The sequence below is a fragment of the Anguilla rostrata genome, chromosome 12 (genome assembly GCF_018555375.3).
Source record: "Anguilla rostrata isolate EN2019 chromosome 12, ASM1855537v3, whole genome shotgun sequence".
NCBI classification, from domain to species: Eukaryota; Metazoa; Chordata; class Actinopteri; order Anguilliformes; family Anguillidae; genus Anguilla; species Anguilla rostrata.
In genome coordinates, this window is record NC_057944.1 from 38,569,014 (window position 1) to 38,581,238 (window position 12,225).

Genomic DNA, 12,225 nt, shown 5'->3' on the forward strand with positions numbered 1-12,225 from the left:
ATAGCAAAAGTAACCAATCGCATTTTGTCTCTAAATGGGTGTGTTCCTTTAGCGTTGGAATAGAGTGTTACGGTGATGACGTAACGGTTGAGATATTAATTGGTGTAATTTATCTCGTACAACAAAACGTGAAACTCTCGTAGGCTTACGTTTACCACATATCTTATTTTCGCAAAAAACGAAATCCCTATAGGAAAAATGTATTGGAATCTGACTAGGGGAACCCATGGTTCATAAAAGCGGGATTACTTCCTGGTTTAAGGACTACAAACTGTAACACTCAAGTGGCAAATCCTAACCCCGTCATCGGCACGTATGGAGAAAACGATCCCGCGTCGTTTAGCCTACTGTTCTGAATATTCATCATTGATGAAGAAAGCTATCGTTGCTATGTTATTATAATGTCAGTAGATTACATTTGAGTCGTTGTTCCCTAAACATGGGCGTCATTTTGGTATGGCGAGCATTGCTGGCAGCAATATCGTTAAACATCCCAGTATTTTAAATTGTCCTATTGTTTGGCGCAATCATTCACAACATTGACGGCTTGCCATACACATGGGCACATGGGGTGTGCAGTATGTTAGCTGGCACTTGGTTTGTGGAACGAATGAATGAACGAATGGAAATGAAAACAATCATTGTTTGGTGCTTTCTTTACGAAAACGGAGGAAAGAGATTCCGCAGCACCAGCCCCTGCCAGTGTTCCTTAACCAGACAGGATCGATGCTGGTTTTGGTTTTCCAACTAATCAAGCCCACGTGTCATTGGCTAACAGCGATCTAGGACCACAACGGCAATGGTAAAGCCATTAACGTTAGTGCTACTACCGCTAGAGATCAGTGTGGTGCCGTCCACCCGGAGCAGTCGAGTCCCAGGCCCAATGCTAAAAGCCCCGGCGGTGCACGAGCCATTTAATGGATTATGCTAATTGATTTCCTCTGGGTTAAACTCCCTCAAGAGCATCATATGGTAAGAATCATTTTTTTGCCATCAGTCATAATCAGCCAGATTACGTGCCATTTGCGATATGATTACTGTTTTTCTTTATTATTCGGCGTGCGTGCGAATCGTGTATTGAGGCTGGTGTTAGCTGTGGTTGTTGTCCAGGCATTAGAGGGTTTCCAATGTTTTACTGAGAATTTGGTGGACTTTTTTGATGTTGTCATCTCCCCTTGCCATACCTGAACGCTTTCACTGAACATTCTCTTTCAGAAGCAATGTTGAAGTCATTTTATATGGGCTAGTGCTGTTTGGCGAGGTTTGCCACAGGTTTCATGGCAATACATAAATTGTGCAAATAAGCATTTTTAATCAGTTTGCCTTTTATGATAGCTATTAAGCCACATAGCAACTTTTTGGTATTTGGAAATACTTGGCCCTGTCTTCTGGATGCTCCATGTCAGTATATAACCTGCCTGCACACAAAACCACGCAGGCAGAAATATACCCGATGTAACACACACACATGCGTGCACACATAGACACAGTCAATCCTCCGTCCTCTTTAATACAGACAGCTCCATTATCAGGGGTTTTGGATGTGAGCTATTTGCATTGCGTGGGGGACATGCGCGGCGCTACAGTACTTTGTTTGATGTCATCCGGCAGTACAGCTCTGCAGCTAAATGTATTGATCGCAGCCTAACAGAAGTTTCTCCCCTACTGTTCCCATTTCATTTCTGCCCTGCAGTTCTCTCCAATTATTGATCTTCCGGTGAGGAGGAAGCAGTCACAAGCACGAAAGCATTTTTTACTCTCCCCGATATGAACGCACGCACTCACTCGTTTGTTTGTTTATTACATTAAAGCCTTCAACGTATTCTTCTTTATCCTTTACTTCAGCTTCTTGTTTTACACTATTTCGGTTGTTTCTTTTTCTTTAACTTTTCTGTGGTGCTCTATAGCCAGAACCAATAAAATCGTATAAGAGGTTTTTTTTCCCTCTTTTTTTCTTTTCTCGCATTTCAGTTTAGACTTAACTGTTCTTTTGTACCCAGTAAAATTTCTCCAACATAGCCACATTCACCAAATTGGAAAGAGAAAACTGAAATCGATACCCAATTTGAAAAAAAGATTCCCTAATGATCAGTTAGAAAAAGAACAGATTGGAAAGTAATCGGGATTGCGATATTCCTATAATGCATCTGGCCTAGGCTATATGATTGTTCACAGCAAAAATCCACCATAGGGATGAAGTGGGGTGCCAGTGGATTCCCTAACTTATGCGCCGCGCAGCTCATTTATAATTCAGTGAATTCTACTGTGAAATATTTACACATCTTGGGGACTACACAGGAAAATTCTTCAGCGTTAAATGAACTCCAGTGGAGTACATTTTCCTGATAGATTGCATGCGAGCCCTGTGCTTGTATAAAGTCCGCTGGAGTTGAACTTGAAGGTGCACATTTTTACTGTGCTCCGCTGGTCGTTCGTGGCTCCTTATGAAAAGCACGTTTTCCGTTGTTTGTTTTTTTTTACGGCCATCCCCTGTCTTTGAATCACGCGTTCAGGAGACTCCAAGCTCCAGCTGCAAGCGCTTTGGGGAGAGGCTGTCTCCGCACTGAGCATGTGCAGACACCTTGGCGAGACGTCTTCAGCAGAAGACCATGGTCAGATCATCCTTTTTCCCACGGCCCGCAGGACTGCCTGCTGCCGTGGGCTATGCGTGGCAAATTGTGGTCTCTCACTCACTCACTCACTCATGGACCATTGGTACATTTGGTAGGAAGCATGCGCAGGTGGTGCTTCGTTTAGTAGGACGCAGGTGCATCTACCAAAATCACCACTTTGAACGGCACAACATTTTTAAGCACTGCTTTATCGTTACTTTGGCTAACCCTAACATGTTAGCGTTTTGCCTACTTTAGTTAACCTAGTTAGCGCGTACCACCGATACAGATGTATGGACATACGGAGGACAACAAATAACGTTACAGAGGTGAGGACATGCCATGGCTAGCTAGCTATATAGTTAGCCAAGTTTTACTCAGGACACTTTGTACAGGTGCGCCGTGGGTCTGGACGATTTTCTGCTTGTTTTTTCTTCATCTGTTCTTCTGTCTTGTCTGTTTTGCTCAATTTCACGCCGCTCTGCTGGTTTCCTGGACGAACTGAAAAATGCTAAACTTCTCGAAAGTTCACAGCGGAGTTTTAGGAATTCCCCAGAGGCAGGGGAGACGGTGCGTGATTTGCATAAATTCTCTATCCTGTTACGTCTGCTGCCTTCCGTTAGTCACCTTCGCGTGGCCTTTGTAGCAGATACAGGGGCTTGTCTGCTTCTCAGCGTTGCTAATGACAGCTGGCACTGTGTGTGTGCCTGAATCTAGACACCTGCTCTCACTTTTCCCTACACTGAGATCTAGTTCAGCGTCTTGTAGTCAAACCGCTCACGTGTTCTTGCATGTTGGAATTTTTTTATTTAAAATTTTATTTCTACTTTCCAAGACCTTCTTTTTTTTTTTTTTTAAAAGGGGACCTTTATTGGCTACAGTCAGGACCTCAGTTTAACATTTCATCCAAAATAAATGATGCAGTAAATCAGCAATTATAAATGTCAGAGACTTGTTTATTCAAAATGCACATTAATATTGAAAAGTTATTGTGGACAAACTAACAGGCAAGTTTGCTGAAAGAATCAAACCATGGTCTCCAACCGAGGGAACTAATCGCAATCGTCATTGGTTGTTCAGGGGTGATGTCACAATCTGTAGTGGATGTTCTAATCCCAGCCTGTGTCCCTGTATTCCACTGCAACAACTAGCTAAGATACCAGGGTTACACAACTATGCTTGTTAGTGTGTTCTGTCAATCAACAAAAATAAAAATAAAAAAAAACTTTTTATTTTCTATCCCATTTGGCAACATCTCCTTGGAATCTCCAGAATTCAAGTTTGGGAAGTTGGCCAAAAGTCATTATCTCCACTGACGGTGCCTTGCAGCGGTACTGTCTAGCGGTGACAGGTTGGAAAATCAATACAGCGGTCCGTCAGCAGGGGAAGGATATAGGCAGCGCACCCGGGGCTCTGAAGACAAGCTCTCTCCGAGCGTCCGATAACCTCCGGCGATGATGACCGGGTGCTCGCTGCGGAGATTCTCTCTGGATTCGGCCTCGCGTGCCTCTGTGAGGAGCGGTCAGCGTTTTCACCGCCGGTTACAACGGCCTCAGAGCGCGAGAAGCGCGTCTACCGGGGCGGTATCTTCCCCCCGAAGACACCGCTTTGGCCTACGCGTCCAATTTGTGTTCCGCCACTTCGTTTGGTTTTTAATTGCGTGTCTGGCATCGACTCGTGATTATTGACAGCGTTATGACGGAGACGTTCGATGAGACGTATCTGCGCTCTCGTTCTCTCACGAGTAATGGTCCATCGCCTTATTGATCCGCCGGGCTGCGTGAATACAGAGAACCTGATTTAAGCTCGCGTGTGTGTACAGTTCCTCCAGCGCACTGGTGTGTGTTAATTGGTCTCGGAGGGCATTGGTGGTGAATGGCTTCCGGTGACCAGGATAACCGTATAAATCACTTGCCGACGTGTCGACTGCGCCCCAGAAGAAGCTCTTTCTGCCGGGCATATGGAGAGGAGGAGTTACAGTCTGCGGGCTGGGCGTCCTGAAATACGATTGGCTATGCAAAGTTTCAGCCAGCATTATGCTATTGGTCATGGTTGAGTGCTGCCAGATGAAGCCCTGCGCTACCCTGAATCATGATTTGCCGGCAGTGTCTGGCCACCGGTTATCAAACGCGTTTCCCGTGAATCACGCTGCGTGAAAAGAGGAGTTTCTGGAAGTTGCCCGTCCTGTGAAATTTGGGGAGGTGTCGGTTTGCGAGCGGTAGTTTCCCCGTGAGGACACGCGTGCTTCCAGAACCTTCTGTGCGCTCCCGGACCGCGCCTGTGACTCGGGTATGCCGGATTAGTTCCTGCCCAGGAATTTCACGGTCCGTCCCGAGAGGTGGATGGCCGTGTCTGGTAATTTATGCCGAGCGTCTGGATGTGAACACCTTCTTCGGTGCAGGAGATTATGTCCATTTCTGACATCGATATGCATCTGCAAATGGGCAGATAAGGTCTGTTTTCTGATTGGTGCTCAGTAACTTCCACTGCGGACATGCTGCTATGCATCCAGTGTCAGAATGTTAACCTGGGTCAGGACATTATTTAATTATTTAAACGTATGGGACCCTTGGGGCAGACAGAATGGAGACCCAGGAGTGTAACAGTGTCACCACTATTAATGCTAAACGAAGGAATATCAAAATCTATTGGTATTAGAAAATTTACATTAGAAAAGTGACATTGCACCATGTGAATTTCCAGAACAATTTATATAACTGCAGAAAAGGCTTTTTAAAAAATGAACAACCACCAAATGTGACACTGAACGGGAAACTATTTTTTTCAATTCGCATGACGAGAAAAAATTACAGCTGAACAGGTTGCCTGCATTTACATCATATTACGGATTTGGTATATTTGTGATTCACTGGAAGCGTAATCCCATTGTAGTCTGTCGTTTTGTAAAACTCCCAGGTTTGTGTGGTGACAGCGCCGTGTGTTTTTCCCGCTGAGCTCTTGAAACTTTGCGGCGAGGTGCACTACGGCATGCTGGGTGTTAGGGCCGACCAAGGACGAGTCATGACTTCATTACGAGAGGCGCCATTCGTTATGTCTGACACCACGCCCGGCCTGCTCTGCCGCCGCCGCCGCCGCGCTGCCACGGGCTTCGTCCTCGTGCGCTCCGCCCGCCACCTTCACGCCGCCGCCGTCGCCGTTCAGAGAAAAGTTTTGTAATGCACTTGTTGTAAGTCGCTCTGGATAAGAGCGTCTGCTAAGAACCTATAATGTAATGTAATGTAAAACAAAAAAGCCGCCGCGATGAAGTTCGTTAGCGGCTGCCGCTACGCTTCGGAGGCCGAGCGGCGCCCGGAGACGGGCCTCCTTTCTCTGAAATCCCCTCTTCCTGCAAGGCGGCCATGTTGCGGTCTCACTTGAAAATCTGAAAGTACAGGTCAAAATGTCCGTGTTTTTGAAAGAAATACCGTATGTAAAATTCTGAATTATATTTAGCTTTGTTGTTTGTAGACCTGCTCTGAAATGATATGGTGTGTAGTTTATGAACCGTAAAGCCTTTTTTCCAGGGTAAAGAATGTGGCTGTAAGCACTCGCTGTGTGCAGTATTTTACTGGACCTCCAGTCCAAAGGGGCCAGGGAGTTCAGATAATGTTTCACACTCCCAGAGTTGCGTGGACCTATATGCCTTTTTTTTTAAATGTATTTTTTGCATGTTTCTATTTTATTTAGCAATTTAAATCATTTTTAAAATCTAATCTTGCTCATACATTTACCTCAGGGGGAAATGTAGCTTTATCCACACAACTTCATTCTAAATTTTATATATTTGAGAGGGATTTAGAGGACCCAGATGCCGGCAGATGTCGATCCAGCATGTAAAATATAAATGTTGAAAAATCAATTACTGTATGTGAATTTCTGTAAGATTTATGCCTGAACTTTTGTGTTTGTTTGTGGAGATGTTGGTTGAATCCAGCAGCACACTTGCTGAAATGGCCTCTTTCCACTGCTGATTCAGGACTGGGCCATGCTCCCCTGTTTTCCTGAGTGTGTAGATCTAGGCTCCAGATTGGCTCTATGGTCTCCACTGGGGCTTTGCTGAACTGTGGGTGAGAACCCGAAGGTAGTCTCTGAGAGGGGTTACAAATAGAAATGGGCTGTAAGTAAGAGCACACTATTTACGTGCTCAGAAACACGTTATATCCTAATTTCAGCATGTTAAAATGTGTCAATTCCATATTTTAACAGGTAAAGCTACACTGTAAATAAGGGGTGGGTTGCTTTTGCTCATAAAGCAGATTGTGAGCTTGGGAAAGTCTGGGAAGTCCTGGTCCACACTTCACATCACCTCGTCAAACAACAATAAACACATCTTTCCACTCTGCATTGTCTTAGACCACCAGTGTGACCCCCTAACACAGCACATGCAGTCCCTACTCCATTTCCCTTCTTCGCGGAGCAACCGCTGCAGTGACGACGTCTCGCCACTAGAGGCGACGGAGAGCCGAGCGCAGGGCTCCTGCATTAGCATGAGGCCCTCCTGCCACCTGCGACGCTGCGAAGCTGACAAAGTCACAGCGGGCGGGAATGAGCTGTCGCCTTCGCTGCTCCCCTTTACGGCTAAAAATAAAGCTCCCCTGTCTGAGTCGCGGGACACGGTTAAACGGGGCGCATTCGCCGCGCGATAATGGAACCGACGCAGAGATTCCGGGCCCCCCTCCAGCCGTTACCCGCCCCCCGGCCTCGCGGTTTCCCCAAACGCGTCTGACCCCCCCCCCCCCCCGATGTCCCCGTCATAAATCTTGCTGTCTCCGTATAAATCAGGGATGCTGCCGCCGTCGTGTTCGCACTGGAAGCCTGTCACCTTGGCCAAAATAACGCCTGTCAGTCTTGATTAATACGAGACCCTACGCTCCACGGGGTCCCGGGCCTGACGGTGTCCCGGGCCTGCCTGTGCCTGTGAGGAGGAACGTTCCCTGTGGGACTGTAATGCAGTTCCCGCTTTGAAAATTACACGCGGTGTGTGTGTGTGTGTGTTGGGAACCGCTGCTGTAGTTTCCCTCCCGAAATGCAGTTTGCTTTATTTGCAGGTTAGCCGGTGATGCTGACCCAGTCACTCTGGCCGTGAGGCTTTGAAAAGACTTCCTTCTCTCCTCCCGGCTCGCGGGACGGTAAAGAGTCGCCGGCTCGGTGCAGAACCTGAGCGTCTGATCCACCCGAAACCAGTCGAGAGAATTTCTGCTGACGCTGCAGGTTTGAGCCATGGCGGCTGGCTTTCCTCCCTCACGAGAAACGGTTCATGCCGGGGGGGGTGTCAAACTAAACTCCCAGAGGGCCGCGGTGTCTGCCGCTTGTTGTGGTTTCCTTTCAATCTGCTGCCAATTAAGGCCTTGAGAACACGGTGTGTGGAGTCCTCAGCCAGTCAGTGACTTGAATGAACCACTGGTGCAGAGAACTCTCCAAAAACCAGCAGGCACTGCAGCCCCCCAGGATCAGAGTTTGACACCTGTGGTTTAGGGCTGTGCTATTATAATACAAATGTACGAGAAGCTTGGATTTGTTGCATATTTGTAAGTGATGCGGTCCGTTGCGTAATAGGGAAGATCCCAAATGGATCAGGTAGTGAAATGAAACATGGCAGGTGCAGGTGAGATTACGAATGCGTCAGGTAAGGATCTAGAACCCTCAGTCGATCTAATACATCAGGTAAGGATCTAGAACCCTCAGTCGATCTAATACATCAGGTAAGGATCTAGAACCATCAGCCGATCTTTCCCTTACAGTTAAGGAAATTTAGCAGACACTCTTATTCAGAGGTATTTTGCAAACCTTATATTATTTTATTTACAGTTAATGCAGCCGGATATTTCTGAAGCAGGTCATGTTAAGTGCCTTTCGTAAGGATGCAATTGTGTAGTGCCCCAACTGGGAATCAAGCCAGCAACCTTGGGATGAAAAGAGTTACCTAACCAATGTGCAGCACTCCGCTAGGCACAGAGAAAGTGTCTGTCCTTCGTGTGTGTGTGTTGGTGGTGGTAACATGCCTCTTGAAAGCTATTCACTGGAGACCAGGAGGTGAAATCCACGCTCTGCTGCCATTTTACTGCATTTTGCCGCCATTTCCCTGAGCGGTTTCAGTCTGTGGCAGGCGGGATGCTCTTACTCGTGTTTATATGGTCCCAAGAGTGGGCAGTGTGGGGAAAAGCAGGGTACCCCCCCCCTCCTAGGGGAGTAAAAAAAAAACAAAAAAAACCCATCATTTGTTTCTACCGTGCCGGTGTGGTCACCTAGCACAACTCCCCCTGGACCGCCATTATTTCTGCAGCCGAGCCAGAGCTCTACCAACCAGCGGATGGCCTCGTTCCTCCGTACGCTGCTGTAGTAGTGATATCACACTAACCCCCGCCCCCCCCCTCCCCACCCCAGACGCCCCCACCCCCCCACATTGGCCCTGCCGCGGCGCAAAGCAGAAAAAATAATATGTAATATTTGAAGAGCGACGACGCTATTAATAGCTCTGATGGGGCGTTGAGGATGACTCAGCAGCAGTAGCGTACGAGGCTAACGTGGGAGTCGTGTGAAGCCATTTCTCTCGCTCGTCTGCGCGGGCGAACAAGCTCTGCGGATTGAGCCCCCCGACCCGGGCCCCTGGGGGGGAGGGGGGGTTTACAGTGGGTTCCTTCGTCGTGTCTTTGTCGTGTCCCCCTGCGCTACGCGTCTGAACTGTGGGTTTACTGGACCGTTTAGCTGAAATGTGTCGGTTTTTCTCGAGCGTCTCTCAGTGTGGACTTCCTACCCATTGAGTCACTGTCTTCTGGAAATAGCCTCAACCCTGGCATGTGACCCGCAGGAAACATGAGCTTATGGGCATTTTAATGGGGTAGTGTACATTCCCATGCTAATGTAATGTGTCCGTTTACCATTAAAAATCGGTTTAAATGGATGCTTCAAAGCGATTCGCGTTCTGAGGTTTTTGATAAATTATTTCAGTTTTAGTTGAATTTAGTTGAATTTATTTTGTTCGGTCCAGACATTTTTTGTCTGTAATCAAGGATATTTTGTGGTACCTTCTGAGGACCTGCCAGCTTTATATATGGGACAATAGGGAGCTCATGGTCTAAGGCAAGACAATACATTTCAAGCACATCTGAAACAGCTTATGCAGTGTTAGACTTTAGACATTTTTCCAAGACTTACAATGCTGACTTACAATGCTGCACAGCCTCCATTATTTGAGGGGGGTGGCGACTATGCATTCACAGTTCATTTCAAATGAAGCTTGTACTTGGTGAGCAAGGCTTTATATTTACGTAACAGGCCTTTAGCAGACGCTCCTATCTAGAGCAACTTACACAACATTGCCTCCATTCATTCAGCTGGATATAAACAGGTTAAGTACCTTGCTCAAGGGTACAACAGCAGTGTCCTACCCCTGAATTGAACCTGCTACTTGTAGGTTACAAGGCTAGTTCCTTACCCATTATACTCCCGCATCACCTCTATCCTCTGGGCTAATCTCAAATTCTGTGAGTCTCATCTTAAATCCACTCTAAGCTTATAGATTAGATTCCACCAGCATGAATAAAGACCAATATGACAATGAGTATTGGGAAAGCCATTACTGACGTCTAAATATTAACATTATTATTATTATTATTATTATTATTACAACACATAGGCTACTTAAACTGTCCAGCAGACATATGGATATATCAGTCACCAGGAACCAAGGACATAATTTAAAAAACAACTGGCAAACTTTTTTTCTCACCCCATGGGTATTAATTTCTATGGTACTGTGACAAATAAGAAATATTTGTCACATAGGCACAGCAGAAAGCTGTTATGCACATATCATAAATTACTGTGCTTAGGAGAGTGGAGCATGTGGAGGGTTGTGGCTTTTCATACACTTATGCATGATGTGAGGTCAATGCTGGAGACTGTGGTGAAGAGATTAATAACTGGACTTTAAACTAAAAAAAATTACATTTCTGAAGTAAGTCCCCTGCGGTGAGGCCTGGTTGAACCTTTAAGTGGTGCTGTACTTAACTTGAGCTCATTTTGCTCATATACACCTGCATAAATGGATAATGTGTACAGAGGAAGCTACATCAGAGCTCCTGAATAAGGGTGTCTATCTACTAAACAAATGAGTTATAGTAATAAAAAATATATATACACCTGCATAAATGGATAATGTGTACAGAGGAAGCTACATCAGAGCTCCTGAATAAGGGTGTCTATCTACTAAACAAATGAGTTATAGTAATAAAAAATATATATACACCTGCATAAATGGATAATGTGTACAGAGGAAGCTACGTTAGAGCTCCTGAGTAAGGGTGTCTATCTACTAAACAAATTAGGCTAGTTATAGCAATAAAAAATAGTCTATATACACACCTACATAAATGGATAATGTGTAAGAAGAAGCTACGTTGGAGATCCTGAATAAGGCAATAGTCTATCTACTAAACAAATTAGGCTAATTATAGTAATAAGAAAAAAAGATCGAACAGCTGGTATGATGCTATTATGTGAGGCTAGGGCTGAAAGGAGTGTTTGAATTCATGCTGATGTGTGTGTGTGTGTGTGTGTGTGTGTGTGAGCAGGACATGGACACGGTAAAAACCAGGGCCTGTGTGGATGCGTTATGCGGCTCCATAAAAACCAGGGCCTGTGTGGATGCGTTATGTGGCTCCATAAAAACCAGGGCCTGTGTGGATGCGTTACGTGGCTCCGTAAAAAAAGCCTGTGCTGTTGTAATTGTATCTTGCTTTGGAGACCTCTCCTTAAAGGCTTAACGCTTTAAATGTTATCGAAGAAGCAGTGTGATCGTAGAGGCTGTTTTTGAGAAACGGAAGTTTGTAAACGCGTTCTCTGTAGGCTGTGTAGACGCTACGCTCGTTGAGCAGACCGGTCGACCGCATGTCCGTGGAACGTGACCGCGCGGTGACAGATTGCCTGTCCCACGCGGGGCGTGCATACGGTAAAATAATGAGACCCAGGCACCCGGCCTTGAGCGGCTCCACGTGCGCCTGTATCCTGCATCTGATTTAACATTCCCCGGGGAAACGGGCGGGTGACGGGCGCCCCAGGTGTGTTTTCGGAAGTGCTCCAGTCAAACACGTTGACTGACAGGCCCAAATGCGGCGCTTGAATCCGGGAGGACTAGAATTTGTCGGTCCCTGGAGTCGTTAGACGTAAGGAGCTCGTCTGTGTCGTCTGTTTCTGCCTCCGTGCGATTTCCGTTCTGCGAAGCGTGGAGGGGCTGGTTCCGATTGCGCGAGATCCTACAAAATATCAGCATGGAAAGCAGACGGCTCGTTCCCGGTCCCTTTGTCAGAAAAAGGTCAGGTCAGGTATCGATCTGCAGCTATTGAACAAGTCGGGGTCAAGAACAGATCTTTTTTTTTTTTTTTCCTGCGGGTATAATTGCAGCTTGTTTTGGAACAGCAGGTGCGCACACAGAAGACTGTGTCCACACACTGCGTGTGCAATTTGCTGATTGGCGTTCTCTTACAGCGATAGCATCAAGGCTCTGGGATCAAAAGCGCAGTGGGTCGGCATTATTTTAGAAGTGGGATCAAAGATTTGCCTGTTCGCAGCCACAGGGAGCTGTGCACCCAGCGTTTACACATTTATTACTAAT

General features: G+C 46.4%; 1 long non-coding RNA gene across 1 annotated transcript in view; it reads left to right on the forward strand.

Annotated features, from left to right (window-relative positions):
• Positions 1–285: 285 nt before the first annotated feature.
• Positions 286–12,225, forward strand: part of LOC135236722 (uncharacterized) — a 51,370-nt gene continuing 39,430 nt past the window's right edge. Inside the window, exon 1 of the long non-coding RNA XR_010324659.1 lies at positions 286–972. This is a non-coding gene — a long non-coding RNA (uncharacterized LOC135236722). The remainder of the gene's footprint in view (positions 973–12,225) is intronic.